The sequence below is a fragment of the Ictidomys tridecemlineatus genome, unplaced genomic scaffold (assembly GCF_052094955.1).
Source record: "Ictidomys tridecemlineatus isolate mIctTri1 unplaced genomic scaffold, mIctTri1.hap1 Scaffold_69, whole genome shotgun sequence".
Lineage (NCBI taxonomy): Eukaryota > Metazoa > Chordata > Mammalia > Rodentia > Sciuridae > Ictidomys > Ictidomys tridecemlineatus.
Genome location: NW_027524892.1, coordinates 333,843 through 349,419, shown reverse-complemented (window position 1 = coordinate 349,419; position 15,577 = coordinate 333,843). Strand labels below are relative to the sequence as shown.

Genomic DNA, 15,577 nt, shown 5'->3' with positions numbered 1-15,577 from the left:
GAGAAAAGAATAGAGCAGAACATCCATGTTATAAATGCAACGAAATGCCATCTTGGAAGTTGCACATTATGGGAAGAACAGTCAGATGTAGGTCCTTTTAAAAAACTACAAGCTTTAAACTGGGCATGGTGATACTGAGGGAGAATACAAGAAACAAAAAGAACCAACCAAAATGGTGTAGGGAGGAGGTGTGGGGAAAATGAGAAAGGGTGAAACGAAACCCACATCAAATCCCCTCAGCCATACTGGAACAGAGGAAGCCAGAAGGACAAGCTGGCATGAGAGCCCAGCTCTCCAGCCTATTTGGATTCCAGATAGTGACTACCTCCTACCTTTTTGGTCAGCAGGGTGAGTGGCCACATGTGGGTACTTGGAGGGCTTCTTGATATGGAAGTTCATGTTGTCCAGCTCCATGTTCAGGCTGATAGATGCAGCTGAGTCACTGTCCACTGTGGACTGGAAACTGATGACTGAGGTGTGCTTGCTAGGACTGGCAGAATCTTTTAGTGTTGGGGAGGGGACAGAAATATAGGGAGAGGAGGGGAGTAAAAATGGGTTTTATCAGGGTATTGGAGGAAAGGAGAAAAATGTTTTTTAATATACAAGCCCAATGTGCAATACCAAAATGGATACAGTATTTTCATGTACTTCTGTGTAGACTTAATAAAATTTGAACAAAATTAAATATAAAATCAATTTTTAAAATGAATAAGTATATCGGAGGTTCTGCAGAAAGAAAGCCTGATATCATAGGAAAGAGGTGAGAAAGTTATCTGCTATGATATTATTTGCTGAGAGTTATTTTTAAGCTGCTGCAAACTATAGACTACGGTAAAATCTGAAAACATCAGTTGCCTAACAAGTTAGTATCTCAAAAAAACACTGTATCTAAGACAAGGATTGCTACTAGATGTTTACATCTGGTTGAAGCCATAAATTTTAAAGCAGATTTTTTTTTCAATGAAATAAATAAGGCACTCATTTTATCATACACACATAATGATCCATAAAAACTAAAATGTTAGAAAGTAAAACTCACTAGCCAAATTATCGTCACCTTCTTCAGCTATCTGTTCTGTGTCGCTGTCATCAAACTTTGTCTTTAAACCAGGATGGCTCAGAGTGTCCTTCCACAGCATTCACGGAGTCACTGTCCGGAGAAGGTGTCTCAGAAAATTCTGTACTTGAAAGTATCAAGACAGGATCCAAGCAACTGACCCTCAATGTCAACAATGTTGGGGGTATCACACAAGAACTAAATTGTACCCAATATTTTTATAAACATAACTGAGTAAATTTATTTAGAAAAATAAACAAATTAACAAGAACTAAGCTATAAAATATTATCATACAGGCAATTCCATTGTTAAAACTGTAATTTTAATTAACTAGAAGTCTTAGGTTAGCATGTTACAAACACAATATTTATTTGATATAGATTTTACAGGGTTTTATGTCATTCTTTAGTTATCAGAAAAGACAACACAGCACCTAGTCTAACCCTAAACAAACTCTGGGTCACATCCTGAAAAAATAACTGTCATACTTTAACAAATATACACCAGTCTTCAGGGTCATTTCTAACTACTGAGTTTCTCATTTTAGGTGCTAGGGATGTGCCTCAATGGTAGAACACTTGCCTGGCAGGGGTCAGGACAGACATGAATTTAATCACTAATACCTCAAAAAAAATTTTTTTAAAGTTATTTAGTAAACATACACACACAACATAAATATTTAGTGTGTGTATGTATTTTATATATATAAATATACATATATGGTTATATAAATATTTTTAAAATTTTCTATCTTTAAGTAATTTTCATTTCCCTTGAGTTAAAAAAAAGATATTATTTTATCATCAGTACACAGTTTAATAGTACTAAAGAGTCAAAATCTGTTTCTATTTACTTTCTATTTTTCAATCATTTTGTTACACATGCAACTTTTAGTTATAAAAACATAAACAGTAAAATTGAAAGCTATTAAATGACAAATAAACTATAAGTTAATTATAAAACTAAGCCAAGTTTAAGCAAAACCACACCAAATAAAGTATTTAATCCTAATAGCAGGTTTTCATCATTATTACCTTACTTTAAAAAAATATTTAAAAAGGAAAAAACAGCATTGGGACTAGTGGTATAGCTCAATACAAAAAAAAGTTGTAACTTTCCTCAAACAGCAAGGAAAATCTATTAGAAAAAAAGTTTCTTTGGTTAATTCAATTACTTTTTATTCTCACTGATGAAGAAAGACTTCAAAACAAGCTTGTTACATTCTCATTAGGAGTAAAAAATGAAGATTACCTGCAATGGTCTGTAGAGTGCATACTCATCCCTGAAAAGCTGGTCATGATGACTAACACAATCCAGTCAACGTCCATCAACCATTGCTTGTTCAATTGCTATAGCTTGTGCCCTGAATTAAGAGCAAGAAACATGAAATATTTTAAAAGTCAGAATAATTTTATAGTATAAGACATAATCTTTTTTTTTTCCAGTTCAGAGTTCGAATTTCAAATTATCCTTGGACAGATAAGGAGAGACTGGGAAGACTGGATGCAAATTAAAAAATTCCTCTAGATACCATAGTAAAGGATGAGAACCTATGGTAAGGCAGTCCTAAAAACCTTATTTTAATTACAGGAAATACTCAATGCATGCACGCACCTCTCTCCTTAATGGAAGAGTAAAAACATGCTAAAAACAGCATGCCTCCTACAAAGAACTTACAGTCTTGGTGAAAAAACAGTAAATATTACAGATATAGATATAAAATATATGCATGTGTTTATCTGTGTATGAAAGAAACATTTTATTATGGGGCATTTCAGTTTATAAAACACTTAATCAACATTTATTTCTTTCCCAAAGTTTATTCACAGGACCAAAATATTTCTCCCATGTTGGAACTAAAGGGCTCAAGTCATAAAAAGATTGAATAATTTTACTAAAGGCACAAAACTAAAGAGATATAGCAAAAAATTGGAATCCAGTTCTTCCCTGTTTAAAGTTATTTCTCTCTTTACTTATTTAAACATTTGTTTCTTCTCATAAGAGGAGAAGCAGCTCATCTGAGCAAGTTGTAAAACCTACGGGAATATGTTTGTTAGTTTGAAAGGTTTTAGGTCCTTTCTGTTATTCTTTTGATTTGTTATCCTCCAGACATGGCTTATAAATCCAATTCTCAACACAGGTTATAATGTCTAGATTGGAGAACAGTAACAGAAGAATCTTTTAACCTTAGAATCTAGCTACGTTCTCCAATCTTGCTTTACTAAAGAGTTCTAAGTTTGAGGAATTACCACATGCTTCTACTTTTAATAAGATAAACTTTGACCCCCCCCCCCATATTTGGCTCCTTCCAACTATTCTCTACTGGTGAAAACCAGATGGAAGGAAGGTTGACTAATTAGTTCCCCCAAACCATCAAATACATTAAAAAAAGGGAATCTACAAAGAAATGTTATCCCTATATTTTCAAATATGTGTCCTCATTTAAAATAAATTAACAAATAATATCAAAACCTCTTTCTTAAGATCACAATACCTGGTAGCAATATGACCATTTCGGATTAGCCAGTTAACCAATTCCTTTCCTACAATACAATTGGGATGGGTTCTCAGCCAGTACCGGTGATCCTGAAACTCCATCCCACTACTGTGATGGCAGATTTTTTTCCACAGGTCCTTTAACTGAACACTGTCCTGCAATACATTGAGAGCAAGTGTTACTCATAAGAATGCTATTTACCTGTACAGATGCTTTCCTGTGATTTTCACATTCATAAAAGAAACTTTGATTTGCATTTCTTTAGAGCAACTAATTTTTTTAAAGATTCTTTTTTTTATTGGTTGTTCAAAACATTATGAATCTCATGACATATCATCTTTCATACATTTGACTCAATTGCGTTATGAACTCCCATTTTTACCCCAAATACAAATTGCAGAATCACATCGGTTACACACTCACACTTTTACATAATGGCATATTAGTGACTGTTGTATTCTGCTACCTTTCCTATCCCCTACTATCCCCCCTCCCCTCCCCTCCCATCTTCCCTCTCTACCTTCTCTGCTGTTGTTCAATTCTCTCCCTTGTTTCCCTCCCCCTTTCCCCTCACAAGCTCTTATATGTAAATTTGTGTAACATTGAGGGTCTCCTACCATTTCTATATGCTTTCCCTTCTCTCCCCCTTTCTCTCCCCCCACTCGTCTTTGTTTAATATTAATCTTTTCCTCATACTCTTCCTCCCTGTTCTGTTCTTAGTTGCTCTCTTTATATCAAAGAAGACATTTGGCATTTGTTTTTTAAGGATTGGCTAGCTTCACTTAGCATAATCTGCTCTAATGCCATCCATTTCCCTGCAAATTCTATGATTTTGTCATTTTTTTAGTGCTGGGTAATACTCCATTGTGTATAGATGCCACATTTTTTTTATCCACTCATATATTGAAGGGCATCTAGGTTGGTTCCACAGTCTAGCTATTGTGAATTGTGCCGCTATGATCATTGATGTGGCAGTATCCCTATAGTACACTCTTTTAAGATCCTCAGGGAATAGTCCGAGAAGGGCAATAGCTGGGTCAAATGGTGGATCCATTCCCAGCTTTCCCAGGAATCTCCATACTGCTTTCCAAATTGGCCTCACCAATTTAGAGCAACTAATTTATATGATTTAATATAAATGATGCATACATGAGGAACAACTTGAACTAATTCCAAGCATGACTTTTCTGTTAAAAATCAATGATCCCAAGTACTATATTTTTGGATCAATGGCACATATTATCCATCTCCTAGTTAAGTACAAAATATATTCTTCTTTTTTGGAAACTGGATAATGGTAGAAGATGTGACAACAGGCAAATCACAATAATCTAAGGTAACTGTTCCTGGTAGCCTTTATTCCACCATATTCATTCCACCCTTTTCAGCACCACCCAACTGCTAGATAAATCTTCAAAAAAAAACTTTATCCATTGCTCAGCAACTACAGGTTCAAATCTAAACTTGAATGACCAAATTCATTGCCTTTCACTGGGTAGTCCCAAATAACTGCACTCTCAATACCCACACTCTCCAAATTAAATTTTCTCCCAATCAATAAATCCTACTTTATTCCATGGAAATGCCATGCTTATTCTTATCTCTATACCTTTCCTTACATCTATATATAAGATTCACTTTCTTTACTACTTATCCAAATCCATTTTGTCCTTCAAAACATACAGCTCAATACCTTTTCTGACACCTTAATTAATGATCAATTTTTTAAATTTTATATCATTCGTGACGCTCTTTTTAGTATTAAGACATATATGTATTTATTTTATCATTAAAAACCTTTCTATTGATTTGATTTCTACCTCCTGAATTAAAAGTTGAGAATAGAAGCCATATCTTTCATTTCTTTGAATCACTCTGTGGATTGAAAACATGATTTTATATATAAGCAAATGGAAGAAACTAAATATTATCTCACATAAACTGAATAAACTGTCTCAAAGGCTTCTCCATGTGTATAAGAAACTTGTTTCAGGGGGCTGGGGATGTGGCTCAAGCAGTAACACGCTCACCTGGCATGTGCAGGGCGCTGGGTTCAATCCTCAGCACCACATAAAAATAAAAGATGTTGTGTCCACCGAAAACTGAAAAATAAATATTAAAAAAAAATTTTTCTCTATAAAAAAAAGTTAAAAAAAATAATGTTTCAAATTTTAAACAGCAAGCTTAACCTAAGAGTTAAGCTCTCTTATATTATGTAGGAAACTGAATTCTGATCTTGCCAGAAGAAAGGGGTAAAAAAAATATTAATGCAATAAGTAGAGAAAGAATACTGACCAGTTTCTCAGGTGATCTGAGTAAAAAGTTAAGCTAATCATTTCTGTTTAACTGATATGCTATTTCATTTATGTTTCTTTAAAAAAAAAAATCAATGAAATAGACATCCTTATGATCAAAACTAACAATGGGTCAAAGACAGTGTACTAGTACCAGAAGAATTTTGTGTTCATCCTCAGTGGTCTCTGTCCTAACATATGTTCGGTTAGCCTGGGGACTGACAGATGTCTCATATGAAGGTACCATAGGAGAACCAGATCAATCCAATGACAGGTTAGTAATGCTGGCTGATCTGGAAACAAACAAACAAAAAGTAAAATAGCAGTTGTAAATTCATCTATAAATAGAATACAGTTAACATTCATATTTAAATAAATGCTTACTTGCCAATGTTAAGGGCAATTTCATTTTTTATTGATTCATTTTAGTTATGTATACAAGACAGTAGAATTTATATTGATATAATTATACAAGCATGGAATATATCTTGTTCTAATTAGGACCCCATTCTTATGGATGTACATGATGTGAGATTCACTGTGGTATGGTCATATACGTATACAATAAAGTTATGTCAGATTCATTCCACTGTCTTTCTTTTTCCTATCCTTCATTCCCCTTTGTCTAATCCAATGAAATTCTATTCTTCCCCTACTCTCTCTCTGTTGTGGCTTATCATCCTCATATCAAAGAACTTTGGTTTTGGGAATAGGTTATTTCAATTAGCATGATAGTGACCAGATGAATCCATTTACTGGCAAATGTCATAAAGTCATTCTTCTTTATGGCTGAGTAATATTCCATTATGTACATGTATCATATTTTCTTTATCCATTCATCTGTTGAAGAGCACATAGGTCGGCTCCATAACTTAGCTATTGTGAACTGTGCTTCTAAAAACATTAATGTAGCTGCGTCAGTATAGTATGCTGATTTTAAGTCCTTTGGGTATAAACCAAGGAGTGAAATAACTGGGTCAAATGATGGTTCCATGTCTGAGGAATCTTCACACTGCTTTCCAGAGTGTGTGCACCAATTTGCAGTTCCACCATCAATGTGGGAGTATATCCTTTTCCCACACCCTTATCAACATTCATTGTTACTTGAATTCTTGATAACTGCCATTCTTCCTGGAGTTTACTGTATTCTCAGTGTAGTTTTAATGTGCTATATTTGTTGACCATTCATATTTCTTCTTCTGTGAAATGTCTATTCAGTTTTTTGCCCATTTATTAATTGGGTTATTTGATTTTTTGGAATTAAGTTTTTTTGAATTCTTTGTATATCCTGGAAATTAACACCCTGAGGTGCAGGTGACAAAGATTTTCTCCCATTCTATACACTCCCTCTTCATGCTCTTGATTGTTTCCTTTGCTGTGAAGAAGCTTTTTAGGTTGATGCCATCTCATTTATGGGTGTGAGGACAATCCAGCTGTGACATCTGTTAACCCATTGATTGCCAGAGCTAATTCAACTGATTTGGCTGCCTAGGTGGGTGCCCCCTTACTCGCTCACCACTTCTTGTATGTCCTCCCCACTGTGTGCTCGATTAAAGAGGATGACCTTCTCCAATAGTGGAGGACTGTTCTTTAGTCAAGGGTATATTAGTAGCTGCATTGCCCTCCTAGAACCTCCAAACAAGCTCTCAAAGGCCCTTTTAAAAGTAGTTATGATGATTATGTACAATGTCATTATTAGGAAAAACTAGGTGAAGGATACTCAGAAACTGTACTATCTGTGCAATTTCTATGTGAGTCTAAAATCATTTAGAAGTAAGTTTAAAAGAAAGTAGAAAGTAATTATGAAAATATTACAGAAAAATAATTATATAGTTATATATCAGTAATATTTCAAAGGAAGTAGATATAAACTCTTGTTAAAAATATTAAAAATTAGGGGGTTTTATAGAGAAATATAAAAAATTACCTAGTATGCTTTAACTCATCTTACTTAACATTTCAGCAATTCCATGAAAATCTTTCTTCACTTGTCTAGTAAGGCAAACACACCTGGCCTGGTTGGCCTCTCCATCTCCTTCTTTATTGGGTCCTCTTCACTTCCCCAATCTCAGTCCTTGGTCCTATCTCCTCTTTTCACACTCACTCTGCTGACGATCCCCATCCAGGTTTATAACCTTAAATACCATTCACATAATAATGACACCCAAATTTATATTTCCAGCCTGTACCTCTTCCCTAAATTCTGGACTCATATATCCAACTGTCTATTTGACATCTTCCTTGGATGTCTAGAAGGTATCTAATTCAGCTTGACACCTGTTAGTCAGAACTGCACATGCCTATAATTCCAGCAACTCCAGAGGCTAAGGCAGAAAAATCACAAGTCCAAGATCAGCCTCAGCAATTTATTGAGACCATGTCTCAAAATAAAAAGGGCTAGGAATATAGCTCAGTGGTAAAGCACCCCTGGGTTCAATCCCCAGTACCAAAATAAATAAATAAAATCAAACTGTTACTCCCTGTCTTCCTCCATCTCAATTAATGGCGATTGCAATTGCTCAAGTCAAAAACCTGAGTCATCTTTGAATTCTCTTCCTGTTGTGGCCTACATTCAATTGACTAGCAAATGTCATTATGTCTATACTCAAAATGTATACAAAGATCATTATTAAGAACATTGATTAAAAACAGAATACATACAACACATCAGATGACAGAAATTTCTTACCATTATAATTTCCAGAATTTATACATGATTATGTAAGGGACCTTAATTTTTTGTTCTAAGGGAACACACTTAAATATTAATAAGCAAAAAATAAGACTTCCTGTTTCTGGCCTGACATGTAAGAATCTTAGAAATTTTTACTCTGTCCCAACAACCAAAAAGCTAAAAAAAACTGAAAAGTCAGCAATTCTTCATGGATCTGTCAGACAAATGAGATCACAGGACAAACTGCTACTTCAATCATAAGAATGAGACAGGTGCGTACAAAGAATAACAATTTACTGGAGCAGAAACTCACAAGTAGAAACCTCCCTGAAAAACAACTCATTTTAGGTGGAAAAACCTGAACTATAATTGAAAAATTACAGATAGTTCAGTGTGAATAAGCCTGAAAACTCTAGGTGGGCCAAGTATTGGGGAGTGGGGCATGTATTTGTGAGTTTCATTTTCAGGAGTGCTACCAGGTCCTCATGGTGAATGACAAAGAAAAAGGCCCTCCAGCTCCCTACCCAGAGAGGAAAAAAATACAATTTTGAATATGCCAGATCTTTTTAATAAGGCCTACCCCGAGAAGAAACTATTTTATTAGAGCCTAACCTAGTAAAATAGCAGAGCTAAACACTCCCCCCTCCCCAGGAGAAGAGAAATACCCAATACCAGCCCCATCTAAACCAACCATGTAGGGGAAGAGAAATACACAACTCTAGCCTCTTCCAATCATCCTGTCCCGCCTAAGGAGGGCAAAGGAGTGGGGACAAGGACAGAGGGATAGGAAAGTACTTAAAAAGTTTATAGTCCCATGGCACAGGCTCACCAAAAAACTGAGACTTAACCAAAGGAGTCTGAAGATACTTCCCCTCATCCATGCCTTATCATTACATGACTAAAGAAAGGCCTATTTACTGCAGTTTCTTTCACCTACTATATCATGTCTAGTTACCAACCCAGAAGGCATACTAAAAGGGAAAAAAAACCAGTTTGGAGATATAGAACAAATATAAGAAAAAATTGGGTACGGCACAATGTTGGAATTAACAGTGCAAGAATGTTTGACAAAACTTGTATGAAATCTAAATGAGGAAAACTACAACACATGAATAAAATAAAGAATAAATAGATATTTCATGAATACGAAAACTCAATATTGTCAAGATGTCAAGTTTCTCAATATGCTAGGTGTGGTAGTACATGCCTCTAATTCCACCAACACAGGAGGCTGAGGCAGGAGGATCACACGTTAGTGAGACTGTCTCAAAATAAAGAATGGAAAAACAGTGGGCATGGGGGCTGATGATATAACTCAGCAGGAAGGCACCTCAGGAGTCAATGTTCAATGTGAATAATGCCAAAAAATTTTTTTTTAATTAACAATGAGAATTAAAAAACAATAAAGTTTTTTGCTGTATTTAAAAAAAATAAAACAAAATTTTTTAAAACTCAACGATGAGAAAATAAACAAACTGATTACAGATGGGCAAAAGATTTTGACATCTCACCAAAGAAGATATACAAACCACAAGGCAGATAAAAAAGATGTTCAACATCATATGTCATTAAGAAATGGCAAATTAAAACAATAATGAGATACCAATATACATCTATAACATTGGCCCAAATCCACAACACTGGAAACACCAATGCTGGTATCATGTGGAGCAAGAGAAACTCTTGCTGGTAGGAATAAAAAATGATATAGACACTTTGAAGAACAGTTCAAAAATATCTTACAAAAATTAATCATGTTCTTACCAAATGATCAAGCAATCATGCTCCTTGGTATTTATCTGAATAAAGTGAAAATTACTTGTACACAGGTATTTATAGTAATCTTACTCTTTCAATTGCTAAAACTTGGAAGCAATCAAGATGCCCTTCAGTAGGTAAACAGATACTGTACAACTGGACAATTAAACATTATTCTGCACTAAAAATATCAAGTCATAAAAGATATAGTGAAAACTTTAATGCCCATTACCAAGTGAAAGAAGCCAATCTTAAAAATCTACATACATTCAGTGTATATAATTCTGGTAAAAAGGAAAACTACGGAGACAATTAAGAAATCAATGATTATTATGGGTTAGAGGGAGGGATGAACAGACAAAACGCAGCAGATTTTTAAGGCAGTGAAACTACTACTCTGTATACTACAATGGTAGATACATGTCATTTTGCATTTGTCCAAATCCATACAACCTACAATACCAGTAGACTCTAATGGAAACTACAAACTTTGAATGATAATGTGTCAGTGTAGGTTCTATAATAAATATACTATAATAAATATACCACCATGGTCCCAGATATTCACAGTAGTGAAGGGTTGAGCATATGGAGAACAATGGAAAAGGGCCTCTGTACTTTCTCCTCAATTTTGTTATCGGCCTAAAATTACCATGTAAAATAAATCTGATGAACTAAAGAAATAAAAGATAACAATGCGTGAAATATACTCTCAAATGGTTCAGGAAAAAATGTATGTGCATGTGTAAAATGACAGAATAAGCAAAAACATAAATAAGTAAATCTTAATGAGTATATGGATACTTATTTTCTTATTCTTGCAAATCTTCTGCAAGTTTGAAAGTTTTTTAAAACAATTAAAAATTCAAGAAAAAAAACACTCTCCCCATCTCATTCAGAGTAAAAGTCCTGACAATTAACTGTAAAACTGATCTACTTCAGACTCACAGGATTGTTTTTTATTAGTTGCTGGGAACTTGTCATTCCTGTTTTCTTGGTACACTCTTATACAAAAGGTCCACAAGGTTTCGTTCTCTCACATCATTCTCTCACATCCTTCAGGTCTTTTTACTAAACTAGAAGACAGAGGATGGTGTAGGTCCCAATATCTTAAGCCATTGATAAATACTGGAAAGGGCTACTCAAAGAATGAAAGCAAGAGCTGACCAACAAAAAGAAAATGATAGTTTAATTCAGCTTTTAGAACTGGGATTATAACAAGCAATTACCTTTTTTAATGCTTGTTGTTATTACCATGACAGGAAATAAAAACAGACACAGAATACAATGTTTCCATTTAGCATTTACCTATTTCGAGCGGGGGATTTCCCAGCATCCTCCTGAACAGATACAAGTCTTGTTGACAGAGCAGTGTTGGAGGAGTCTGGATGAATCAAACTACAAAGAAAATAGGAAAATATTGAGATTGCTTGGAACAGTAAAAGACAAACCCAATTCCAATGAGATGCTTTAACATTTAAAAGCAAATTAAATCTTTTCCCCTGAAATTGGGGGATTATGGGTCACTTTTGCACTTGCTTGGATTAAGGTGAAAACTGTGTGATTATCATATCAAATGTCAAAAGAATGATAAAGTTTTTTAAGTATACCAAACATTAAGAACACCAATAGCCAAACACGGTGGTGCATGCCGGTAATCCCAGCAACTCAGTAGGCTGAGACTGGAGGACTGTGAGTTCAAAGCCAGGCTTAGCAATAGCGAGAAGCTAAGCAATTTAGTACAACCCTGTCTCTAAATAAAATATAAAAATAGGGCTGGGGATGCGACTCAGTGGCCATGTGCCCCTGAGTTCAATTCAAAGTACCCCCCCCAAAATAACAATAAAATAATGAAATTGGTTGGATCAGTGACTTACATGATAACTTCCCAAATCACATACAAGATGGAAATGATTTGGGAAATATGAGTTCTAAAACTTTACTCTCTGTCCCCACAACCCACTGGAATAGCAAAATAAGAAGCAAACTTAGGTCTAAGAGCAGGTTCCACCTCTTACTAGCTGTGTGACCAAATTCATTATTTAATCTTTCTGAACTTCAGCATCTGCATCTGTCAAAAGGAAAAAACAGTGCCTACCAAAGAGGTATAATGAATAAAAGAGAATGAATATTAAATAATTAGCACAAAGTCTAAAACTATTATTCTACCTTTGACATCTATCAAATACCTCTCAGGAAGCTATCATACCTGGTTTGTTTTATAAAATTTGTTTTATTAAATTGTACCTGCCAATTAAGGGCTCATATAGCCAGATCATACACAATTAAAAGATATTACTAATTAAAATAAGCAAGAATTGAAGACTTTCTATATTTTGTACTATATTATTAAATATAGAATCAATTTTTTAAATTTATAATAGGTATGTAAGATATAAAGAATAATGATATTACAAACATCAAAAGATTCATCAAGTAATTTAAGAAAAAAAGAACACTATCACTGATTCCAAAGTACCTATGCTCCCACCATGATTTATTTTGTATACTTCTGAAGTTTACATAAATGAAAGGTTTGTGGACGTATGATTATATAAAACATCTTTTCCATTTTATATTATGTCCCTAAGATTCATACATGTTCAACTATAGTGGTAATTGGTTCATTTTTTATTTGTTTAAATATAATGTACAGTAAAATTCTTCACTTCCTTAAGATGTAACTGATAAAATATCTCATCAGAAAAATGTTGGTTAAAACTCCAAGCTCTTTGATATGGTTAGATTTGCTATTATGCTTAAGAAAATTATGTTGCTAGAGAAAGCAATCAGAAACTGATGAACCTAGGACACTAACTCAAACAATTCTAAGTAACTTCCAAGTAACTTTCCCTACTACCAGTCCATTTAGACCTGCAGAAAGACAGGAAATGTACCTTTGGAAGGAAAAAAATCTAATTTCATTTAGAAATATGAATACAAATCTCATTAGTATTATTCCTAAAAAGATTTCATTAGGAATTATTAATCTCAGTGACTTCTATTGCCTATTCATCAAATATCATGAAGTTTATATACATGCCATGTGCTATTCTTGGTGCCAACAGTAAAACAGTGAGTGAACAATAAAGATATAGTCTCTCATCTTACTGAGATTATACTCTAATTGGTCAATAACCTCACTACCCATAAACATCTATGATCCTGCTGGAGGTGAACCAAAGAGAAAGGAGAAAATGGTGAATTTGAAACAATTCAAAGAATAAAAGTCAACCAAAAGCACTTATAAGTCAAGAAACAGTATTTCTCAAGTTTAAATAAAATTATATTCAAGTGCCAGGACCTTTGCCAGGCCAAATCATCCTCTAAGAATATGTTACGGCTGGCTTTTCTACTCCCAACAGGTGTTCGGGGTTCACTGGGATCAAGTACAGACACAGAGCAAGCAGAATCTGAAAGAGCATTCAAATCTTTCCCAATGAAATTACTGTCTGTGGAATGAGCATAACTTAAGGCTATTTTTCTACAATAGGTGCAAGCTCGAAGGTCTCCTGGGAGGAAAAAAAAAAGAGAGAGAGAGAGAGAGAAAAACAGGAAAATGCATAAAAATAGCAATACTATATTATTTAAAATATTTTAAATCCTTCGGTTAACAGATAATCTAATAACAGGGAAATGTCTTCAAGTCTTAAAAGACTACTCCCCCAAAATTTTTTTTAAATATTTATTTTTTAGGTGTAGATGGACACAACACAATGTCTTTATTTTTTTATGTGGTGCTGAGGATCAAACCCGGGTCCTGCCCGTGTGAGCTGAGCCCTCTACCACTGAGCCATAATCCCAACCTCCCAAATGTTTTTAAGAAGTAAAATACTTCAGCTGGCTCTGTTAAATATTTTAAGAATCATCACTATAATAAGTTTATCCAGGGGCTGGGGTTATGGCTCAGTGGAAGAGAACCTGCCTCGCACATGTGAGGCACTGGGTTCAATCCTCAGCACCACATAAAAAAATAAATAAATAAACAAAATGAAGATATTATGTCCATCTATAACAAAAAGTACTTTAAAAATAAAATAAAGAAAAAAAGAAATTTATCCAAGTGTCCAAATTACTTCAAATATTTATAACAAGGTAAGAAAATTTGACCCAATAATACTGGAAAACTCTGTTTGTAAGATATCATTTCAAAATTGTAAAAATGAAATAAGGGATCTATCAAAGGTAGGAATTTCAAGAAGAAAAAAATTCAATACAGTAAATAAACCAATGTAAATGTAAACAACAAAATTTCCCTAGGCAACAAGTGAGGAAATTAAAGTTTCTATTATGAAGCCCTGAAGAGTGGCCTCTAGAAGAGTACACAATTTTGAAATAAACTAATAAAATGGCCTAAACTTTGCTGAAATTCTTATAACGAAAAGTTAAAATAGAAATGAAATGTACTTGGGAGAACAAACAAGATTACTTAATACTTCTAATTTTTTTTTTTTTAGGATGTAGTCCTGCCCAAAAATAAGTGTTAATTTCTACCTTGTTTTTCTAAAACATTGTTTTGTGATTCCGTAACGATTTGGTGTATTAAAAATGGAGGTGAAATAGTCATATGCCACATAATGTTTTGGTTAACAAGATCACATAATACAATAATTGTCACATAATGGAGCCGAAAAACTCCATTTTGTTCCCCCCACCTGCAGTACTGCGGATCAAACCCAGGGCCTCACACTTCTGAGGCAAGAATACTACCACTTATCTGTAGCTCTAGCCCTTGAAAAATTCTTATCACCTGGTGATGTTGTAGCCATCATAATGTTGTAGGGCAACACATTTCTAATGTTTGTGATGCTGTTATAAATAAATCTACTACTGTGTAGATCTTATAAAAGCATAGCACATACAATTACATATATTACATAAAAGTTGATAATGATGATAAATGACTATGTCACTGACTTATGTCGTTATGATTCTACACTTTTTATCATTATTTTAGAATGAACAACCTTTTATTTATAAAAAAAATTACCATAAAACAGTATACCATGGGACTGAGGATGTGGCTCAAGCGGTAGCGCGCTCGCCTGGCTTGCATGCGGCCCGGGTTCGATCCTCAGCACTACATACCAACAAAGATGTTGTGTCCGCCGAGAACTAAAAAAAAATAAATAAATATTAAAAATTCTCTCTCTCTCTCCTCTCCCACTCTCTCTTTAAAAAAACAAACAAACAAACAAACAAACAAAAAAACCGTATACCTTGTTGGATCAGTAGCAGTCTCTCAATTGTTCAAAATACTATGTTGATACTCAGAAGGCTAGATAGAAGGTACACC

At 34.3% G+C, this 15,577-nt stretch overlaps 1 pseudogene across 1 annotated transcript in view; it reads right to left on the bottom strand.

The window, feature by feature from the left end:
- Positions 1-321: 321 nt before the first annotated feature.
- LOC110597385 (1-phosphatidylinositol 3-phosphate 5-kinase-like) overlaps positions 322-15,577 on the bottom strand; it is a 29,854-nt pseudogene continuing 14,598 nt past the window's right edge. Inside the window, exons 6-12 of the transcript XR_013433822.1 lie at positions 13,586-13,793; positions 11,590-11,679; positions 6,004-6,142; positions 3,553-3,710; positions 2,311-2,421; positions 1,040-1,186; positions 322-500 (exon numbers count right to left, since the gene is read on the bottom strand). The product of XR_013433822.1 is annotated as a 1-phosphatidylinositol 3-phosphate 5-kinase-like (transcript). The remainder of the gene's footprint in view (positions 501-1,039; positions 1,187-2,310; positions 2,422-3,552; positions 3,711-6,003; positions 6,143-11,589; positions 11,680-13,585; positions 13,794-15,577) is intronic.